We start from the raw sequence: 13768 nt of genomic DNA on the forward strand, positions 1-13768 counted from the left end.
AACTGAACTCAGCCCAAATTACCAAGCTTCAGAATTTTAAACTAAAGTATTGCTTTAGGGCACTTAACTTTGGGGGTGATTTGCTATCCAGTGGTTGATAATTGCTTTAGCCAGGTTTGGAAGCTCTTGGCTGGATCAAGGCTCACCTGTAACATATCTTCTTTCACTCCCAACATTCTTACTAACAGCATCTAGAAATAATTGTAGCTAATTTAAGGAGAAAAGGGCTATTAGCAGGCTTTTCAGTAGTTCCACCTCTTTCTAGGAAAGCTTCCGAGGAGATTTGAAAGATGCACCGGCAGAGAGCAGTAGGGGCCACAACTGCAGCCTACTCACACCATAGACTTGGCTCAGTGAGGATGCTGGTATTCTAGCTGCTGAAGAGCAGATGCCCCAACTACAACACACACACACACACACACACACACACACACACACGCACGCACGCACGCACGCACGCACGCACGCACGCACACACACACACACACACACACAGCCTTTCTTACCCAGGTGTTGGATTGTCCTTGGATCTGGGTGTTGCAGTTATCCACTCTTCATACTTTGCATCAAAGATTCAAATGCCCATATCTATCTGATTCTATCAAGTTGGCAGTCACGATTGGCCACCAATGTGGCAGAAGGCTTCCCTAGTTGGCATAGGCCCTAGACCCTCTCCTCACAGCACCACAAAACAAACAGAAAATCAAAACAAGTGTCACATGAACCAAATTAATTGTACAACTAGTCAACCTATAGGCTTAATAAGGTATGGCCAGTGTCTGGCCAAGGTTAGTCCTGTACTCAGACCTTGACTTTGAAGAAATCAGGAAAGTATTTGGATTGAGGTTGTAGCTTGGTGCTAGAGTGCTTGCCTAGCATGCAGAGGGCTGTGGATTCTATTTCCCAGTCACACACAAAAGAAAGTAGCTGACAGTTTTAGCTTATTTAGTTGAAAGCAGGTGGAAAACTTCATAAATATTGATAGGATTCTGATTCTTGGAAGCCAAAAGAAAAATGGCAAAAGTTCATTAGCTCTGTCCTGTATGCTGGTCAACTCAGTTGCTTTCCACACAGGATGAAGCTGGATTTGTGGCTTGTTTCCACGTTCCGTTGAGAGGAAACAGTTCTGAGGCTGTACCCTAGCCTTTGTTTCCTTTCATAGATGTATGCTGGTGGACATTTGGAGCTACTGGGACCTAACTTGCATATATCTCTGGCTACTGAGGTATGAACAGTACATCTTACAGTTGCTGGGCCCATAGTATACTCCCCATAGGCATTGAATGATTGATACCTTAGTAAGCCTATAGGTTGACTAGTTGTACAATAAATTGGGTTCATGTGACACTTGTTTTTAATTTCTGTTTGTTTTGTGGTGCTGGTAGGATGGAGCCTAGGCTCTTATACCTACTGGGGAAGCACTGCACCATTGTGGTGGTCAATCTTGACTGTCAACTCTTGCATTCATCTCACTCTGCTTCCTGATTGTGGATACAGTGTGACCAATTGCTTCACACTCCTGCAGAAATTGACTCCTTGCCATGATGGATTGCTCAAATTCAAGAAACAATAAACCCTTCCTTAAGTTGCTTTTGTCAGAGTATTTTGTCATAGCAGTGAAACAAATAATATATGAAGGGCCACATTACACTGACTAATCTCTCAGTCAATAACCAAGCCAACTCCATAACCAAATATCATGTGTCACAAATATTTCAATACGCCGGGCGTTGGTGGTACACGCCTTTAATCCCAGCACTCGGGAGGCAGAGGCAGGCAGATCTCTGTGAGTTCGAGGCCAGCCTGGTCTACAGAGGGGAGTTCCAGGACAGCCTCCAAAACAATACAGAGAAACCCTGTCTCGAAAAACCAAAAAAAAAAAAAACCACAAAACAAAACAAAACAAATATTTCAATACTTTGGGACTTTACTTTGCTCTCCTTTGTCTATCTGTCCTGCACTTCACCCATTTTTTGTTTTTTTTGTTTTTTTGAGACAGAGTTTCTCTGTATTGTTTTGGAGCCTGTCCTGGAACTTGCTCTGTAGACCTGGCTGGCCTCGAACTCACAGAGATCCACCTGCCTCTGCCTCCTGAGTGCTGGGATTAAAGGTGTGTGCCTCCAATGCCTGGCTCTGTACCTCACTATTAGCTGACTCTTTCCTGGTGACCAATTCCCTAGGATTAGATCTCATTGAGGTATATAAATCCATGTGACTATGTCGTGGTGATATAGAGGACTAGAGTGTGCTGCTTGTCATGAGACCCTGCTGTTGGGTAGAGTGACCTTGAATATGGAAGAAGGATCCTTGTCCAGATGTAGTGACCTGGAGTAGGTAGCTTTGGATGCCACTGGGCTCTTCAAGGGGGAGCTTGCCAGGATGGCAGGAAGTTAGGAGGTGTTTTTGTTATTTTAACGACTGGAGAAGGTTTTCATCAGGAACTTGACAAAGAAACCAAATAATTGAAGTCGGATTACTTAGTTCATCCAAGGCGGATATTTCTGGAAAGAGTTTAGCTCCTTCTGTCTATTTGGATTTCAAGTCAAGAGTAGAACTCCAGTGTGACCTAGACTGAACTTTCACTTATTCATACCCCCAGCATGCCAAAGACCTTTGTATGGTACTGGTGATCCACTTATTAGAAATACCCTGGTTTGCCCTATTGTTACTAAGGTATTAGTTTCTTAAAAAAAAAAAGAAACATGTGTGCCTAAAATAGTCTGCAAAATTTAGAACATATTGAAATCAACTCAGGAAAATTCTAAATAGCCTGAAACTATAATATTATGTTTTTTTTGTTTCTTTTTTTATGAGGGGGTCTCACTATGTGACTCTGACTGTCCTATCACTCATTCTGTAGACTAGGCTGGCCTTGAACTCATAGAGATCCACCTGCCTCTGCTGCCAGTGCTGGAAATTAAAGGCATGTGCCACCATCTCTGGCTCTTTTTTTAATCTTTTGAGACAGAGACTTTTTCTGTAGCTCAGGCTAACCTGGAATTTTTACTATGTAGTCCAAGCTGGCCTCCAATTTATGGTGATCCAACTGTCTTAGCTTCCTGAGTGTTGTGATTAAAGGCATGCCCCACAGGCATGGCTTTTACTTTCAAACTGCACTAAAAATGTCAGAAAACGAACTATCGGCAAAGCTAATCCTTTGGCTTGTGAGTTAAGTGTGAGTTGCCAAAAGTGGCAGAAGCTTTATATAATTCTGGCAGTTCATTTGTGCTCACCTGAGATTTCTCTGCTTCCAGCTGCACAGAACTTCTGTGATATGCAAAACCCTGAAACTTGGGCCAGGATCCTGAAAGTAATTTTCTCTTATAATCTGTGTTATAATTGCATTTCAATTCAGTTCTAGCATCAAGACTGCTTGAGTATATGTGCCGTGTTTCCTTCATTTCATTAGTTTCTGCTATTTAGGCCAGTGCCTGGAACAGTCTGTCCTTAGTCAATTTTATTTATTATGTGGAGCCCGCTATTCTTTTCTTCTAAATTGATGGAGAGGGCCCTTTGTGACTTGGCAGTTCACTTTATGGCCCACCTCCCCTCTGCTGACCTTTGTGTTGTTGGATCCCGATTTCTTCCCAGGCATGTGGCAGCTCTGAGGAACCCTTGAACCTGCGGTGATGAACGCCCACATGATTGCAGCCATCTGGGCAGCTTGCAAAGTCATGACATTAGCTTGTCAAAGACTTGAAAAAAAATCACAAAATGTCAGCATTAATGAAATCATTATACCAGTTCCCATTCTCCTCAAATTTAGGTTCATAATACAAAAAAAAATGCTGTAGAACCAAGCATGGTAGCTCACATCTGCAATCCCAGAACACGAAAGGTAGGTGGAAAAAGGAGTGTCAGAAATTCAAGCCTACCAGGAAGGTCGACTGGGGGGGTAGGATAGGGGGGAAGAGGGAATCATAGGTTAGAAGATAGATCAGGCACCATTGTGATCTCTAGTGATCTAAACGGATGACATCAATTGGCAAGCTAAGCAATAGTGGAGAGACCACCTCGAATGCCCATTCCTGATAGTGAACTTGATGTCTATAACCACCCTGGTGCCTTCATCCAGTGACTGATGGAAGCAGAGGCAAACACCCACAGTTAAATACTGAACAGAACCCAAGGAACCCAGTGGCAGAGAGAGAGGAGCGATGAGCAAATTGGCAAAGAATGGGCTGGCAAAACCAGCAGAGACAGCTGATCTGAACAGGAGAGAGCTCTTGGACCCCAGACCGACAGCTGGGAGGCCAGCATGGGACCGATCCAGACCCCCTGAATGTGAGAGTCAATGAGCAGGCCTGGGCTACCTATGGGGTCCTGAGCAGTGGATCAGTGTTTATCCCTCGAACACTAACAGACATCGTGTTTCCATAACACAAAGAGGGTTGCTCTCTCTGCCTGGACTCTTAGGGAAGTGCCTGGACCCTACCCTGAATGAAATGATAGACTCTAGATATCCCCTATGCGGAAGGAATTGGCAATAGGGTGGGAGGATGGGAGGGATGGTGGGGGGGTGCGGGAGGAGGGGAGGGAGAGGAAACTGGGATTGACATGTAAAACAAGCTATTTAAAATTTAAAAAATGTTAAATAAAAAAATAGAAAAAAATAGAAATTCAAGCCTAGCCTTGGCTACATGAGACCATGTGACTGTCTCAAAGCCTGTATTGGATAAGTACCTGATACCCACCAATACTGTCTTCACTTTGATAGCTTCCTTTCTTTGTGTACCAGGGACCTTTGTTGGACACACTTAGCTTTGTAGTCTGTGAGCTGTGCAGGTTCTCTTCATCCTTCCAAGACTCCCTAGCTAGTACCTCCCTGAAACAGCTAGTATCCTGCTGTGGATTATCTCCCTAGTATGTTGGGAGTATAGGAGGTAATAACTGCAGTGAGATCTACAGAGAAGCGGACCTGTCTTCTTACATGCAAGAATCCTAATATTAGCCAATCTGCTGGTGGCTGCAGTTCAGAGTTCTTAGGTTCTGTAGCAGCAGATAGCAGGTACTTGACTCCAGAGCTTGATCCACCTGCTAACCTCAGACTCATGAGTATCAAACTACAGCATTATTCACAGTTGATGAACTCTGCTCTTGGCTACTAAGGGGAGGCTTGTGCACTTTACTGCTGAGTGGAACCTTGTGAAGCCTGGAGTTTTATGCTTGTTAACATATGTTCTTCTAACTCTCTATAATCACCTGTGGGCTGTGATAGGTTAAATTTGGGTGGTCTGACTTGTTGGGTTTTTTTTTTCCTTTTTTACATCCCTCTAGAGTAGTTCAATTTTAAACAAAAGGTTCTCTCTCAGGATGGCCGCTGATTGCATTGCCTTCCAAATCATATAGAGTACAAAATTGGGTAGAGTATAAATAGAATACAAACTAGGATTCCTCTCCATTACTGACCTATCTGCTGGAAGAACCAGTCTCATCAAAACCTACAACTAGACTTGAGGCTTGTCGTCTGTCCTATCGGTAGGACTGCCAGTTTCTTTTCACCAACACCATCTCCACTTGGCTTACTTGTGGAAGATGTTTCTACTTCCTGTCCCCCCACTTGCAAGCCATTTGATTGGAGCTGTGTTCTACTTGGCTTTGAGGGGGGTTTATGTTATTTGTAATTTTTAGCTTTCTGATCCAGGTAGCAAGAATGACCTTGAACTCCTGATCCTCCTGTGTCCACCTCCTGAGTGCTGGGGTTCTAGGTATAAGCCACCTCATGGCTTGCCTGCCCCTTGTACTTTTCAGTTGTTCTGTCACTGCCTTGGGGGAATTTCTGTAGCTCTTTAAATTTTCCTTTTAAAATAGAGTTTGTATTTTCTTTCTAATCTATGATCATGTAGGATCTCAGGTCCTTTAGACTTTAAAGAATTTGTTTGTAAATTAATTCAAAATTTGTTAAAGACCTTAATGTGTAAGATCTGAAACACTAGCTGGGCTTGGTAGCAAACGTCTTTAATCCCAGCACTTGAGAGGGAGGCAGAGGTAGGCGGATCTCTTCGAATTTGAGGCCAGCCTGTTGTACATAGTGAGTTTCAGGACAGCCAGGGCTACATAGAGAGACCCTGTATCAGTAAACAAACAAACAAATAAATAAACCCTCATACATATCACACAAAAGTATCCAACCAACTAACCAAAGAAACAAACAACAAAATGAACAACCCGGAAACTCGGAAACTGCTGGAAGCAAACATTTGAAGGTAGAGGCAGACACATGGCTTTTCTGAAAAGCACCTTAGGAGCCCATGATATGTTACCAAGAGTTGACAAAGGGATTGCATGAAATTAAAAAGCTTCTGCAAAGCAAAGGAAATAATTGGCAGAATGAGGAGACAGCCTACAGAATGGAATGCAATCTTTTTCAACTATACATCTGACAAGGGATTAATCTCTAGAATCTGTAAACACTCCTAAAAATTAGATACCAAACTACCCAAATCATGTAATCAGTAAATAGGCAAATGAATAGGCAGTTATCAAAGGAAGAAACACAAGTGAATAATATATATTTGCAAAAGTATTAAAATTAAAACATTGACATTCCATCTCACAGCAATCAGAGGATGTAACCAATAAAACAAATGATAATAAATGCTAGAATAGATGTGGGAAAGAGGAACTCTTATTACTACTGGAGGCAGTGTGTGTAAACTGGTGGTACCACCACTGTGGAAGACAGTGTGGTGGTTCCTGAAAAAGCTTAACATGTTTTATGATCTGCCATCTGCAGTGGATTTTTGTAAAGACCCTCATGGGGGAAACCATAAAGCTCAGGGTTGAACCCTCAGACACTACAGAAAATGTAAAGGTCAAGATCCAGGATGAGAAAGGCATTCCTCCTGATCAGCCAAGGCTGCTCTTTGCTGGCGAGCACTTTGGCTACAATACTCAAAAGGAATCCACCCTTTATCCTGTGTTGAGACTTCATGGTGGTGCTGAGGAGAGGAAGAAGTCTCACACCACTCCTAAGAAAAATGGACAGCTGAGAAAAGTTAAGTTGGCTGTGCTCAAATATTATCAGGTGGATGAAAATGTTAAAATCAGTTGCCTTTGTGAGTGTCCTTCTGATGAATGTGGTGCTGGAGTTTTCATAACTAGCCACTTTAACAGCATTACTATGGAAAGCATTGTTCGACTTGCTGCTTCAACAAACTGGAAGACAATTAATTGTGTATGAGTTAATAAAAAGATAGGAACTGAAAAAAAGCTAAAAATATATGTTCATTTGGTAAAGGTACTTCTGCTAACCCTGATGAGCCGAGGTTCATCCTCTAGATCCACAGGGTGGAAGGAGAGGACTAAGTCCTCTGAGTTCCACATGTATGCCATGGCACTACTATATGACTCCACTATACCATGCATTAGTATGCTCTCCAAGGAATCTAAGCCAGTGTTTATTGCTGCACTGTTCATAATAGCCAGGATATGTAATCAGCTCAATTGTATTATCTGCCATCAGAAGGTAAATGGATAAAGAAAATGGAATACATATATGTAATGAAATTTTTCTTAGCTATAAAGAAGAATCAAATTATGACATTTGTAGAATGGAAGTGGCAATCTTGTTAAGTTACATAAGCCAAACTTAGAAATACAGTATGCTTTCCTCTCATAAGCAGAATTTTGATTTAAACTCTCTGTCTCTGTCTCTCTCTGTCTCTCTGTCTCTCTCTGTCTCTCTCTCTCATACACACACACACTAAAACAAAAGGAGGAACTATTATGGAGGTGGGAGGACACCAGCCAGGTGGAGGGAGGAGGGAAGGGGGAGGGCAGTTGAGGGTAAGTAAAAACAGGATACAATGATAAAATGCATGAAAATATCATAATCAAAAAACCATTCTTTTGTTTGCTAAGTAAAAAGCTTCGTAAGATACAGCTTCTATTTACATATATTACAAAAAGGAAACATTTATTTATTTGATAGGTTGATAGTCATACAGTTCACTATCCAGAGAAACAAAACACCATATAATGGGTTTTCCATCATGCTATGAATTAAAAATGCAGTTAGTATATTTATTTTGTGAGCCAGACAAATTAATGGTATGAGTACTTTGGGGAAGGGAAAGATGATTTTAAAATGCAAGACTTGAGGACAGGAAGATGTTTCATTGAGTAAAAGCACTTAATGAATAAGACTGATGACCTGAGTTCAATTCCCAGAACCCTCATAAGGACTGGATGCAGTGCCAAACATCTATGTTCCCAGCATTCATACATTGAGATGGGAGGTGGAGATAGGGGATTGGCCAGAAGGCCAGGTAGTGTGGAGGATTCAGTGCAATGCAGAAGCAACAAGAGAGACTGCCTCAGAAACAGTGGAGGTGAGAATCAACTCCTGAAAGGTGTTTTCTTACGTCTGCAGGCATGCACATGCGTACACAAATCAAATCAATCAGAAGTGCAGGACTAAACCTTGAGAGACTCCCATCCTTGCACATGCGTACACAAATCAAATCAATCAGAAGTGCAGGACTAAACCTTGAGAGACTCCCATCCTTGTAACAGGCGTACTGAGACCCACAACACAAGGTGGAGGTAGTAAGTGCCACAGCAAAGGTTGAAACCATGTTTGGGGAACTTGACAAAGCCTTACAATCCATCTAGTGTGAGTGCCTTGTTCCAGAGACGAGATCTGAACCCACAGGACACCAGATGCCTGCTAGGCACCTTGCTAGGAAGTCTTTGATAAGGCAAGCTACACTTTACTCTGTGTGGTAGTTCAGAGAAAAGAGCCCCATGTTTGTGAGTTAAATCTAGGCTTGGTGAGTGGGAATCCTTGAAGCTTTGTCCCGTTGGATACTTGGTTCTGCAATTGTACTTAATGCCAGATGGAATGGGAATATTTCTGGTGTATTTCTATACCATTTCTTTCTGACATAATGTGTGACTGTGTCTTGATCTTTATACTTTAATTTTGAAAATGTAATTCATAAATGTATCAGATACAAAATAATACAGCAAACTGCTGTTTCCTCCTGAACTCTCTTTTTCTAGAGGCAGCCAGGAGGTTTGTAAACTTCAGCTCCAGAGATGGCTTATCTCTAAAGTCTGTGTATTCACACTCTGCAAGGGAATGATACCTACTGTGTCTGCTGCTGAGCACTGTGGTTTTTTCTTTTGTTTTGTTTTCAGTCCATCCTGAGGTAGACTGAGAAACCTGAGTACTTCCTCATTCCATGTTAATCATTGATCTTTTACAGAAAACAAAAGAATTACTCTAGGGCAAGCTAAAAATGGGTGAGTGTTTAAGGTAAGTCACAGGATCATTTGGAGAGCTGGAGAAACTGGGTGGATAGGTTCTGACTTCTTGGAAGCAACACTGGGAGCCACACATACTACTCCAGCCAAGTAGAAACCATATGTACTGATGCCTTGATGACCTGCAGACACCAGGGATCTGACTGATAGCAACTGTTTCTTTCCCCACTTCTCTACCAGAAAGGCAAAAGTAGAAGCTCTGAGCAGAGAGTACCTTCCCTTCCATGTCTCTCTTCAAAGCAGGCTATCTATTGTGGAAATGTGTCACTAATGGAGCCTAGGTGGCCTGTTTATATCTTCTCTACATGGGAATCAGAACATTTGCTTGTCAATTTTTGATCTGGGAAGTGGAACTTGTAATTTGTGAATTTCCTTCAATCTTGTGTGGGGGGTATGCATGTGAAGCCCAGAGGTTGATGTTTGTGTGTCTTCTTGTTCAAATGTCTTCCTTGATGACTGTCTACTTTATTTACTGAGGTTGGTTCTCCCAATGAACTTGAAGCTCTCTGTTTGGCTATTCTAGCTAAGCATATTGGCTTGAGACCATTTACACCGGTACTAAAGATCTGAACTCTGATCCTAAGTCTTGCAGACCAAGCGCTTTATCCACTGGACTATCTCCCTACCTATTGAATAGGTTTCATTCACATTTAAAGTATGACATCCCAGCACTTGGGAGGCAGAGGCAGGTGGATCTCTGTGAGTTCGAGGCCAGCCTGGTCTGCAAGAGCTAGTTCCAGGACAGCCTCCAAAGCCACAGAGAAACCCTGTCTCGAAAAAACCAAAAATAAATAAATAAATAAATAAATAAATAAATAAATAAAGTATGACATCCACGCCTTTAATCTCAGCACTCTGGAGGCAGAGGCAGGCGGATCTCTGCGAGTTTGAGGCCGGGCTGGACCGACAGCCTCCAAAACAATACAGAGAAACCCTGTATCGTAAAAACCAAGAAACAAAAAAAAAGTATGACATTCACTTGTTCCAGTTGGTTTCTGTGGAAGTTAATAGTCTCTACATAAAAACTTCTGAAAATTTAAAGCAAATGTAGAATGAATGAATGAGAGAAAGAAAGAAAGAAAATTGGGTTCTGAAGAAGAGGGTGAATGCATGTATTTTCTATGAATGGAAGTATTTACAATTTAAGTGATATTCACCTAGTATAACTGATTAATTCAAGAAAATTTCCTCTTTGCATGGCTATTGAGAGTACATGAAAGGATGTAAAAAACAGCTGATTGGGGAACTGTGTTGTTATGTATGGGCTTGATATTCCTTTCTGTAAAGGACCAGATGATAAGTATTTTGGGAGTTTTGGACTAAGTGGCAAAATAAGACTATTTTATAGGTGCTTGTATAACGAGGGAGAAAACAAACTTTCAAAAAGTGTTTATTGACAAATTTCAAAATGTGAAATTGGGTTTTTTTTAGCTTTTGAGACAGGATCTCATATAGCACAGACTAGTCTTCAACTCACTGTGTACCCCAAGATGACTTTGAGCTTTTAATCCTTTGCCTTTGACTCCACCTTGTGAATGCCAGGATTACAGGCATATGCTAACACACACAGATTTTTGTTTGTTTGTTTTGTTTTTTGAGATAGGGTTTCTCTATGCAACAGCTTTAGCTGTCCTGGAACTCTCTTTGTAGAGCAGGTTGGCCTCAGACTCACAGAGATTTGCCTGCATCTGCCTCCCAAGTGCTGGGATTAAAGTCGTGGGCCACCATGCCCAGCTAACCACATATGTGGTTTTATGTGGTACTGGGGACCTAATCCAGGGTTTTTACATGCAAGCTGCCAACTTTACTCACAAAGCTGCATCCTCAGCCAAAGCTACTTCATAAAAATAATTCACATCTACTTGTAAAAAGAATGGAATTGATGTTTCAGGGATAACATTTTCCTTAACGATATTCTAAATTAGTATTTGCTTTCATCAAATGGATTGCAAAATGTTCTTCGGTAAAGACCATTTTCAGCTTGTGGGCCATAGAAAACCAGGCAGTAGTTTTCTAGCCTCTGATATAATGGACAGAAGATGAACTTTGAGCTTTATCACATGGGATTTGATACTGTCTTTGAATTTGAGACTTTAAATACCTTAAGCAACTTTTTATTCATTAATTTTACATCCTGACCATAGCCTCTCCTCCCTCCTCCTCCTCCTCCCTTCGCTCTTCCACCTTCAATCCATCCTTCCTTTGTATTTGCTCAGAAAGTAGCAGGCCTCAACAAAGTGTGGCATATCAAGCTGCTCTAAGACCAAGCACCTCTCCCTGGATTCAGGCTGGACAAGGCAATCCAGCATGAGGATTAGTTACTCAAGAGCCAGTCGAAGCACCAGGGACAGTCCTTGCTATCATTGTCAGGAGTCCCACAAATAAATCAAGCTACACAACTGTCACATATATGCAGAGGGTGTAAGTCTGTCCCATGCTGGCTCCCTGATTGTTGGTTCAGACTGTGAGTTCCCATGAGCCAGGCTAGTTTTTTCTGTGGGTTTTCCTCTGGTGTTCCTGACCCTCCTAGCTCCTACAGTTCCTCCTCCCTCATCTCAGCAGTACTCCTGAGCTTGGTCCAATGTTTGACTGTGGGTTTGTGAACCTGATTCTATCCTATCAGTCACTGGATGAAAGCTCTCCGCTGACAACCAGGGTACTCACCAATCCAATCACAGGGGATAGCCAGTTCAAGCTATGCTGCTACTGCTGCCATCTTACCAAAAGCAATCTACAGATCCAATGGAATTCCAATCAAAATTCTAACTCAATTAACTTTTTTTTTACCTGGGAGCTTTATTTGTGTATAACTAGGGAGCATTCTAGTATAGTGTTGTTTAGTGTACATTATATTACTATGCATAAAGTGTAGAAAACAATCTGCTGTTTGTAATCAGACCTAAGCCCTGTATGTCTGCTTTCTCTTTAGTGAGGTAGTTTGGTTTAGGCTTATACTGCAGTATGACATATTGTGCAGTACAATAATAGGAGTTCATCTTTTCTCGAGTGGCTTGCTGAAATGACATTAGAAAGTGTAAATGAGTGGAAAGGGGGAAGCCAGCATGTAGTTGACTTGCCTCTTCATTTGTTTCCTAAGGGATTTTGGAACAACTTATGAATGTGTCTTTCAAATTCTCTTCCATATTGTTGTTGAGTGTGCAAGTGACATCCACTGGGGTATGCTGAACACAAGAAAACAGATCTCTAGAGTGGTAAGGCATCACTGAGATAGTCTGTGTTCTGAATCTCAGGGCTAGGATAAGTAATAGTGAAGAGTTAGGTTTGAATCAGTATTCTCCTGGCTGAAAAGGGGGGGGGTGGAGCAGTTCACATTCTTGTAGGAACTCTTGGCTATATGGTGTGATAAGGCTAAAGCTAATTTAACAGCCACTGACAAAAATAATTACAACACAAAAGAGAATTGTACAGGCTGTGAAAACTAACCCAGTAGACATTCACTGAACAGTAAAATATAGATCAACCATCATAAAGTATGACTCCTAGTAATAGTCATGACAAAGCCACACCATTGACTTGTGCTGAGCACTGAGGACATGGAGGACAAGATGGGATGAGGTGCAATGGAAACACTTAACAGTACCAACTGTGCATTTCCCCTCGTGCTTCTTCCTTGCCAGGAAGTGAGATGCTCTGCCTGCCTGATAGACTTCTTGCCCTGATATATGCCTTGTCCACAATGGACTGAAATCACTGAAGCCAGGATCCTTCTCCCCTTAAGTTGTTTGTATCAGGTATTTTGTCACATTGATGAAAAGTCTAACTTAGTGTCATGGAATTGCATAAGGTTTCAGAGATAACATCAGTCATTGGGTCACTTGAAGACCAAGCCTGCCAGGCAAAGAAACAAAGACACATTTGGCTTCTATGTAGAGAACTCCTTAATGGGTGTTTGAAAACAGATTGATGTCTGGTGTTCCTAGAGCTTCAGGGTGGGGATTGTTGGAAGGGTGGTTTGTATTAGGCAGAAGGGCCTCAAAAAACCATACTCAAGGTTGAGTTTTACTGGAAGGACATGAGGAGCCTGGGAAGTGCTATGGAACTGAAAGGGGCCTGTTCTAATAAGAGACTGGGGGGGGGGGGGGGGAAGGCTGAGGCTGGTAGATAAAGGGGCGCAGTCTAGAGCAGAACTTGAACCTAGTAAGCTGAGAGCACAGTCTGAATTTACCAACTGAGGGAGAGAGTGGGAAGGGGAGTGAGGGAGAACTTTCTTTTCTTTCTTTCTTTTTTTTTTTTTTTGGTTTTTACAAGACAGGGTTTCTCTGTATTGTTTTGGAGGCTGTCGGTCCAGCCCGGCCTCGAACTCACAGAGATCCGCCTGCCTCTGCCTCCCGAGTGCTGGAGGGAGGAGTTTCTTGGAGAATTCCTTTAGCCTTTCCTACTAAGAGTTTAATTTTTTTAGACCGTTCTGTGGAGGCCTTTAAAAATACTTGAAGTAGAGAAGCATATTCAAATCTTTGAATTATTATAAAAATTTATT

At 42.0% G+C, this 13768-nt stretch overlaps 1 protein-coding gene and 1 pseudogene across 11 annotated transcripts in view; both read left to right on the top strand.

Moving 5' to 3' along the window:
- LOC106021471 overlaps positions 1-7173 on the top strand; it is a 68928-nt pseudogene extending 61755 nt beyond the window's left edge.
- Reps2 (RALBP1 associated Eps domain containing 2) overlaps positions 1-13768 on the top strand; it is a 220605-nt gene that overhangs the window by 65776 nt on the left and 141061 nt on the right. The gene's annotated exons all lie outside the window — the stretch shown is intronic.

This window comes from Mesocricetus auratus, unplaced genomic scaffold (assembly GCF_017639785.1).
Source record: "Mesocricetus auratus isolate SY011 unplaced genomic scaffold, BCM_Maur_2.0 Super-Scaffold_100003, whole genome shotgun sequence".
Taxonomy (NCBI): domain Eukaryota; kingdom Metazoa; phylum Chordata; class Mammalia; order Rodentia; family Cricetidae; genus Mesocricetus; species Mesocricetus auratus.